The sequence below is a fragment of the Procambarus clarkii genome, chromosome 52 (genome assembly GCF_040958095.1).
Source record: "Procambarus clarkii isolate CNS0578487 chromosome 52, FALCON_Pclarkii_2.0, whole genome shotgun sequence".
NCBI lineage: Eukaryota > Metazoa > Arthropoda > Malacostraca > Decapoda > Cambaridae > Procambarus > Procambarus clarkii.
Window position 1 is genome coordinate 29,822,332 of NC_091201.1, and position 9,359 is coordinate 29,831,690.

Sequence of the window (9,359 nt, forward strand, 5' to 3'; positions counted from 1 at the left end):
TGCCCATAGAATGCTATAGTTTATTCTATGAACTACAATGTTAAGTTCATCTATGCAGATGTTGAAATGTTAGGAAGCTGCAAGAGAAAAAAATATGGTAAAAGTTGAGAATTTTCCAGAAAGCATGGCAAACTGGCATTGTGCCACATAATTTGGAAGAAATAGATGATTGTATCTTTTTATAAAGTAAAACTCTTCTTAGAATTTACAATTGCACTAACTTTATGCATGCTCAATTCTCTCCAAAGTTTCTATCAATTCACTTTTATTTACTTTCTGCAAGATCATGAACAAAATCATTATACTAGCTGGCTGGCACTCGTGGGCCGCCTGAACTACCATCTGGTAGTGAGTGTGGTGTCAACTAGCAGTTGGACCTAGAACACAAATGTGTGCGCAGTTTGATGGTTTCCTGCACTACCTTCTGGAAGTTTTCTCATTTGGTACTGTGGTGATATTGTATCCCCGAACTACGAGGGGGCGGGGGTGCAGATTCTTGTCTTGGTTTCTGGTAGGTGCTCTAGATCTAGATCCTAAGAGCCTGGAATGGTACCTAAGGTTTAAATGTTCCAGGTAGACATCCACCAAGGAACCCACCAGAAAAGGGATTTCGTTACATTTGGTGCTGGATTTTTCTGAATATAGGCGCAGCACGAATGATTTTTTTACTTGAATAATACATCACAGTTTTTGTTAAATTCCAATGTTTATATTTCTTGAAATAGAATTTTCTTTCCTTCATAGCCTTTCAGTATCCAACATTTGAAAAATTTGAATAAGTCGTATGATTTAATAACATTTGTAGTTTGACAAGTACAGTTCTCTATCAAGAATGAGTACAGAAAGTTTGTTAAAATTCAAACCTGTGCTTGTAATTAATTTACATATTTGCGTATTATATACAAGAATGCAAAATCAATGCTATATACTCTAATAAACTCATCAAAGTGTTTGGAAAACTTGTAGACCACAAAATTTTGTCTAGTTATGACTGAGCTGGGGAAAGAAGATTATAACAAACACAGTACAAATTATTGTCAAACACTCGGAGAAAGATAAGGTTAGATGTTGTGATTTGCAACATGTTAGTACAGAATATGAATATTATAACAAACTGCTATCCCCATGCAATAAATACTTGTAGACTAATCAGTGGTTTGAGTGTTGTCACTTGGGGTCAAGCACATTACATTGATGAAGTTTTTCCACGATTTGGAAAAATGGTGTGTCGACTATACTCTCTAATACCCCCTAGTTAACTTGTGCTCTTCACCTCCTACATAGATTTAGCTGAAGTAGTAGTATAACATCAACAATAGTAGTAGAACACCTCAGTAACACCCACAGGAGCAGTATAACACCCCAGCAACACCCACGGGAGCAGTATAACACCCACAGGAGCAGTATAACACCCCCAGCAACACCCACAAGAGCAGAAGCAGGAAAAACTACCAGAATCCTGATCTCAACTTTTTGTCGTCACTTTAATCAGTTTTATCAGCGACGATAACACCGTCAAGCACTATGTAAAGAAAGCTTGAATTAAATAACTTTTGAAACCATACTGCTAATCTCATCAATTGATTCGCAATTAAGAGTGACAAAGCTTAGTAAAGACTTAGCTTTATCAGGCTGTTATTCACTCCACTTGACAAGCATATACATAACTGACGATTTCCTTGAATTGAAGTTATTCAAGATTGACACATTAATTAACAGTGACTTCGGCATCCCTGATTGCACTCAAGACATAACTATGTCTTATCTGAAGCCAGGCACAGTTATAATAGCATAATGATGGAAGCAGTGTTTGTCTCCTATGGATCCCATCCCATATTGACGTCCGAATGCATGACTGATAAGTTAGCCAAATCTTAAAAGGCTTTGATTGGCACCTTGGACTTATCTTTGAGCAGCCTGAGGGTAGTTATGTACCGAGAACAATAACAAAATATAATAGACCTGAGATTAACTGAAATTCATACACATTAAAGTCCATCTATCAATATTATGCAGGAAGTGACGTCTTTATTGCCCGAAACGCTATGCGTACTAGTGGCTTTAGGTATTGTATGTACTACCTCTATCTTTAAATCTAACAATGTTTGTACTGTAACTCTGCAACTATGTATGTACTGTTCCTAAGTAAATTATTATTATTATTATTATTTATAAGGATAATATTATAGGGCTTGTAATAGGGTTACAAGCCCCTCTGAGTTTACACGACTTGTTGAGGTAGTACTGAGCAAATGTAAACTTGATCGCATACTAATTGCTTCACCTGTAATTAAATATGAAAAAGTAGGATTTAAAAAGTAACTCGAGTCACATATGCTCAAGAAATGTGTATTTCATTCGAAATGATGAACTATCAGAAATGTTAGCCAAGTGTCTAAAGTGAACGTATTGCTTCCATGTGATAGTACACTGTTCACCGTCGCCACTCTGGATGGGTATGGGGTGCATGATAAAGTCAAATGTAACCAACTTACCACAAATGTAAATTGCTTAGTTTAGAAATTGTTCTGGTCCAGTTCATGGACTCATATTGTGTATTCGAAAGCTTTCTGCCGTTTGTCCACCTCAAGATGGGAATGGAGGCCATAATAAACCAATTAAACTAATTTAAACTCACGATCTTATTGTTAGAACGCCTAATTGGGATCATGGCTACGTTAGTTTGATAAAATATAATTAAATTGTTGATATATATGTTAACAAACCATATAACTGGGCACACTATCCAAGAGTAACGTCGAATGAACTACTCTTGGATATTGTGGAAACTGGGACCAAGGTTCAAGGTAAAGTGAGCGCCCTATAGTTAAGGAACGAGACAAGGCGCCTCGCTACGTCACGTTGCTGGGGTCCACAATCCCAGCGTCTTATCAGGGAGTTCCTCCTCTCTTACTATAGGCAGTTGTTGAGGTTCCCATTTAATTTTAAAATAGCATGGTCACTGTTTATGTATTCATCTCCAACGGCAGCATCTGTTTGGGTGCTCTCATGCCCTCTCCATAGGTTTTTGTTTGTTTAACTCGCTCCTACTGTTTGCTTTTGTTTCAGGACACAGTTTGTTGAGCCTTATGGCGTTATATTCTCTCACCTCTTTAATGATAAATACCAAATTAATGGCTTATGAATCTCTTATCCTTCGTATTGTCTCTCATTTGACACTTTGCATCATTTCTTGGATTGCCTATTATGTAGTCCTTTTGTGTGTGGTGGGATGAGAAGGTAACTCGACACTCTTACATTTAAAGAAAATAAGCGAGGGCGATGACCGACTTTCTTTTTTTTCTTTTTTTAGTTTTGCTTATTTATTATGTACGCCATACTCATCCTATTAGCGGTAGTGGGAAAGATTACAGAGGCACATAATAGGCTCGGGAATTGAACCCCAAATATAGTTATAGCTTCTTGCAGGTCGGCGCTCAATCCCCGACCGTCCAAGTGGTTGGGCAACATTCCTTTCGACCGTCCCATCTCAAAATCTTATTCCCAGTGTTTGTATAGTCATAATGGCTTAGTGTTTTCTCCTGATAAATCTTTGGCCTAGAGAGATCCACGGGAAGCCCTGTCACCGAGTATGAGAGATATTAAGGATTGTTGAAGAGTAAAGGGTGTGGGGGAGTTCACTTTTTTTCATTTCACTTTTTAGGTAGATTAAAGTTGAAGCAGAATGTCATAAGCAAGGATGGTGTGCTGAATAAAGATGATTTATTAAGTGGTTAGAGCCTTTAGCTGATCCCTTCCTGTGATTGGCTGTTGTGTGAATGTCAACAAAGAATATCTACCAATGATATGCCATTTATTATGCACCCCATACCATTTTGTGGGCGGAGCTTGGAACATCCTACCCGAGCACAACAACCCGCCTTATGGGTTGCTGTTTGGCTATTTATAGTGCGTTGGAAAAAAAAAACCAGTTGGCGACCAAAAATAAGTGTAATTTGATGTCAACAGATGGCGTACACTGTATCTTATGGCCACTGTTGACCAGCCAGTTGATAGTGTTCTCTTCTGCTGACAGATGGCATCAGCTGTGTTATTATTACTTCCGAATTCCCTTTAAACACAGATCTACAAATCCCTTGGCTTATGATAAGGTTTTATACCATTTAAGATAAGTATTAGATAACTGGAGTTCCGCAATTACTTTTATTTATCAACTGTTCAGGATATCATCATATAATGTCTGGTTAGACGTACTGCTCTCGATTGATGAAGATTAAGCCACCCAAGAGGTGGCACGGGCATGAATAGCCCGTAAATACTGCTCTCGTAATATTATTCAGGGGGGTGGGGGAACTACCAAGTGAAAGCGCCAAGCCATTACGACTATATAGCACTCGGAAGGGATCAGGATACGGATTTGGGATGGAACGGGGGAAAGGAATGGTGCCCAAATTCTTGGGCGGTTGGGGATTGAACGCGGATCTGTAGGAAACGAGAACGTCGCTCTACCGTCCAGCCCAAGTGGTTAAGCGTAATATTATTAAAACAACAATTTATGCATATAATAACAGCATTTCACTAAAAATACTTGGATATTTTGAAATTTGGTAGTGAATTCCAATCTAGGAATCGCCTATGACTAAACTGTACTTTTTAATCATTTTTATGTACTTACTACTTATTATTAAATTATTAAGTACTTACTATAATAATTAAATAAATTATTTTATTTAATATTTAAATTAAATGATAAAATAATAGGTAATAATAAATCACTGTGTAGGGGACAGGCAGCCAGTGTATATATACATGTTAGGCTTATACCAAGGTCCCACAAAGGTCCCACAAAGGTGCCAAATTCAAGACCGGGTGCTGCCGGGGTGGGCCCAAGGGCTGCTGTCAGCCCTGGCCAGGCTGAACTTCTGCGCCCTTATAATCACCATTGTTTAATAATCTTCACAGGGAGAAACAAATGAGGTTCATTTTCTGACAAAAATGAACCTCATACTCTCTGACCAAACTAAATTCCAAAGGGTAACGAAGGACACTACAGCCGAATTGAAAACAAATGTAAACATATTGATCGAAACTGTGAACGTCAAGAAATCCGGACTCCACCTGCCAAAGATTATTGGGGAATACAAACCTGGGTATGCGTATGGAAATGTCAAGGCACACAAGCCTGGAAACCCACTTCGGCCAATCATCAGCCAGATACCCACACCCACGTACAGACTAACGAAGCGACTCAATGGCTTGCTGACTCCTTATGTACCTTGTGCTTTCAGCCTGAAGTCTCCAAAGGAATTTGTTGACTTACTGCGGGGAACACGGGTCACAGGGATAAGAGCTTCGTTGGACGTAGAATCACTGTTTACCAACATACCTGTGGATGAAACAATTGGGATGATAGCGGACAGTGTATCGTGATCCGGCCTGTACTCCTCTTGACATACCAGAAAACATTCTAAGGAAACTACTCCAAGCTTGTACTAAAGAGGCACCCTTCATGAGCCCGGATGGGCACATGTATAAGCAAGTAGATGGGGTCGCCATGGGTTCTCCCCTAGGTGTCCTGTTTGCGAACTTCTACATGGGTACCATCGAACAGAAGGTCTTAGTTGACATGAACTTGAAACCTGCCATATACTGCAGGTATGTTGACGACATTTTTACACAGGTACCTGATGTCAGACGTCTGCAGGAGCTGAAGGAGGCATTCGAGCAGAATTCTGTGTTGAGTTTCACTTACGAGATGGAGAGGGATGGGAAGCTGCCCTTTCTAGATGTAACAGTCATGGAAAGGAGCGGAGGTTTCCACACTGCAGGAAACAAACATAGGAATGTGCCTCAATGCCAACAGTGACTGCCCAGACAGGTACAAGGGTTTGTGTTGTCAACGCTTACGTCGACCTGCTCTCAGCCACAGCTCAGGATGGAAGGAAGTCGATGAAGAACTCTGTAGGGTAAGGCAGGTTCTAGTCAACAACGGTTACTCCAATGGTTTCGTTAAGACATCATAAAAAGGAAGGTGAAACGCCATGCAACCTCTGAAGAGTCAACTAACACAACACCTGTACCCCCTATTAGGCTATTTTACAGGAACTTCTTTTCCACAGCTCATAAAACGGAGGAAAGGGTCCTGAAAGATATTGTTGATAGGAACATTATCCCTACAGACAAAAATCTAAAGATACAATTGACGATTTACTATAAAACCAAAAAAACGGTCAACCTGCTCATGAAAAACTCTCCAGACACAAAGCAGAACGCCTTAAAGGAGACCAACGTCGTCTATGCCTTCAAATGCCCACTTGGGGACTGTAAGCCCCAAAGAACTCAGTATATAGGCAAGCCAACAACATCTCTTTCCAGGCGATTAACAATGCATAAGCAACAGGGCTCCATTAAGGAACATATAATCTCTTCCCACAACCAGACCATCACCAGAGAAGTTTTAACAAACAACACAGAAATCATCGATAGATACAACGATAGCAGGCGGCTTGACATCTGCGAGGCACTACACATCAAAAAGTCAACACCAGCAATCAACAGCCAATTAATGCACAACTATATTCTACCCACTTCAAGACTCCGTACCAATATAGAAGCATCACGAGGAAGTATGGGCCAATAGGCCCTTTGCAGTTACTTCCATTCTTCCCTCTCATTTATCCAATTTATACCAATTGTACCGTGTGCTGTCTTGTGTTGGTCAAAAGTTTGATCACCTCATCCAAAACTGTTGCAACATATCACCTCACCCAAATGCGAGTACATAAGACAAGATGTTCAGTGTTTGCATTAGTAAAACTCTGTTTAGTGTTTTCAGGTTACAGTTGCGTGTGTGTAAACTAAAGTCTTTGAAAATGTAATAAGTTATTACGAAACGCGTTCAAGCGTCGCGTTAGACTAGAAATAAAAATGCATTTTGGAGAATTGATTTTTCAATTACCATCGACAGTAAAAAGAAACATAAGAAATATTGAGAAAATTCGTGTTAGAATTATTAATCTTACTTTTTCAGTCATATTTAACAACATATGTTTACAAGAATGACTGCTACCAAAATATACTAATATATATATATATATATATATATATATATATATATATATATATATATATATATATATATATATATATATATATATATTGTCCCAGTAAAATCTCTAGGAAGAGATTTGACCTACTCCATTATCGCCTATTCTACTCATTCACGTCTAGGTAATCAAGAACTGCAGCCAAGAACAACAACAACTACTACTTCCAGACGTCTAGACAGTCTACCAGTCCCCCTCTTGCACCCTGGCCCGTCACCCCACCTTGCACCTGGGTCGCTGGGAGGCCACGCCCTCCGTAACAACCAGTTTAACAGCCGGTTCATAGTTAAAAGAAGACATCAGCGCCATCTGTTCGGCTGATATGCTGTATAAATAGGGCTACCAAGCTCTCCAAGATTCAGATTACTCCTGTGTGCTCAACTGAGTAGACCTGTTGACACATCTCGGTGTGGTAACGGATTTAATCAGACTGGCTCATGGTATTCTGCACCATATTTTATTTTGCACCTTAACGTAATGTAAATTTGATTGTTCATCTTGTTTGTTTAGCACATTTTGTATTAAAACCAAGCCTGGATATTATTTTATGTTTTGTAATTTGTTTAACTTCAGTTTTTGTTTTAAAGTATAGTATTTTTAAATGTTTTTTCACTCTGCTTTATCCTACAGTTTATCACACTGTGAAGACACCTTTTGCAGTTTAACTATTTTTTTTTGTGACCGGCATTAGACTGCACAACCACCAACGTTTACCGTCACTATATATATATATATATATATATATATATATATATATATATATATATATATATATATATATATATATATATATATATGTCGTACCTAGTAGCCAGAACGCACTTCTCAGCCTACTATGCAAGGCCCGATTTGTCTAATAAGCCAAGTTTTCATGAATTAATTGTTTTTCGACTACCTAACCTACCTAACCAAACCTAACTTTTTCGGCTACCTAACCAAACCTAACCTATAAAGATAGGTTAGGTTAGGTTAGGTAGGGTTGGTTAGGTTTGGTCATATATCTACGTTAATTTTAACTCCAATAAAAAAAAAATTGACTTCGTACATAATGAAATGGGTAGCTTTATCATTTCATAAGAAAAAAATTAGAAAAAATATATTTATTCAGGAAAACTTGGCTTATTAGGCAAATCGGGCCTTGCATAGTAGGCCAAAAAGTGAGTTCTGGCTACTAGGTACGACATATATATATATATATATATATATATATATATATATATATATATATATATATATATAATTGTGTATGTATGTGCAGAAATAATATTAATAAAACAATTAACATCGTGTAGTGTACTCTATATATCCAAATATATTACTTTGAAACCCATATCATTCACTAAAAAAAATTGGGCTAATCTTATTACAAATTCGCTACTTTTAGACCGTCAGCTCGCTACTTTCAGCAATTTAGATCTGGCAACCGTGTCCAGGTCGGCACAGGGTTGCCAGATTGGGCTACAAGTAGCGAATTGGGCTACTTTTGAGAGCCCCACGCTCCCAATTTTTTTATTTCGCTACTTGCGACTTTTTGGGCTAGTTTAAAAGCAAGTTGGGCTACTTTGGGCTATTAATATTAAGAAACTCAATGATGATTATTTATGCTTTAATAATATAATGTGTTCAAATCACAGCCGAGTCCAACAGCCTGATGGACTAGACCACTTACCGCAGGAGAGCCCTGGTCAGAGACCGGCCCCTGGGGGACGTTGATCCTAGGAACCTTTGAAAGAAAAAGTAACCGCAAGGCAAGGTAATCCTCCCCAGGGGCCAGAGATTTCCCAACCTTAATTATCATTAATACTTCATCCCGAAAGCTACAGCTGGTTCCACAGATCTTCATTAAGGGGAGAAGGTTATCTAGAAATTTACAGATTGATAAATGATGGGAAAGATCCCTTACAGTTAATACCTTTGTTAGGAAGACGATGGTTGGCAAGGAGCGGCTGTTAGATCAGTGGGATTCTCTAACAACTCATTACCAAATAGCTTTTTCCTCTTGTGATAAATATGTTGCAAGGCAACTATTTTCAATGTACGCTGATCCCTCCAATAAGCTATATTTCACATGTCTGAAACCAATCCTAAATGGTTTGGAAGGGATGAATTTACTTTATCAAAAAGATGAAGCAGATCAGTGTAGCCTTCACACTGTCTTAGAAAACTTCACTCTTGGAATACTCAGAAGAATCGTTCGTCCTCATCATGTAAAGCTTCATGTTAATTTGGACTACAATTCTATGTATCTGCCCCTGGAGAAAGTTGACTTTGGTTACGAATTTTCAACACTTC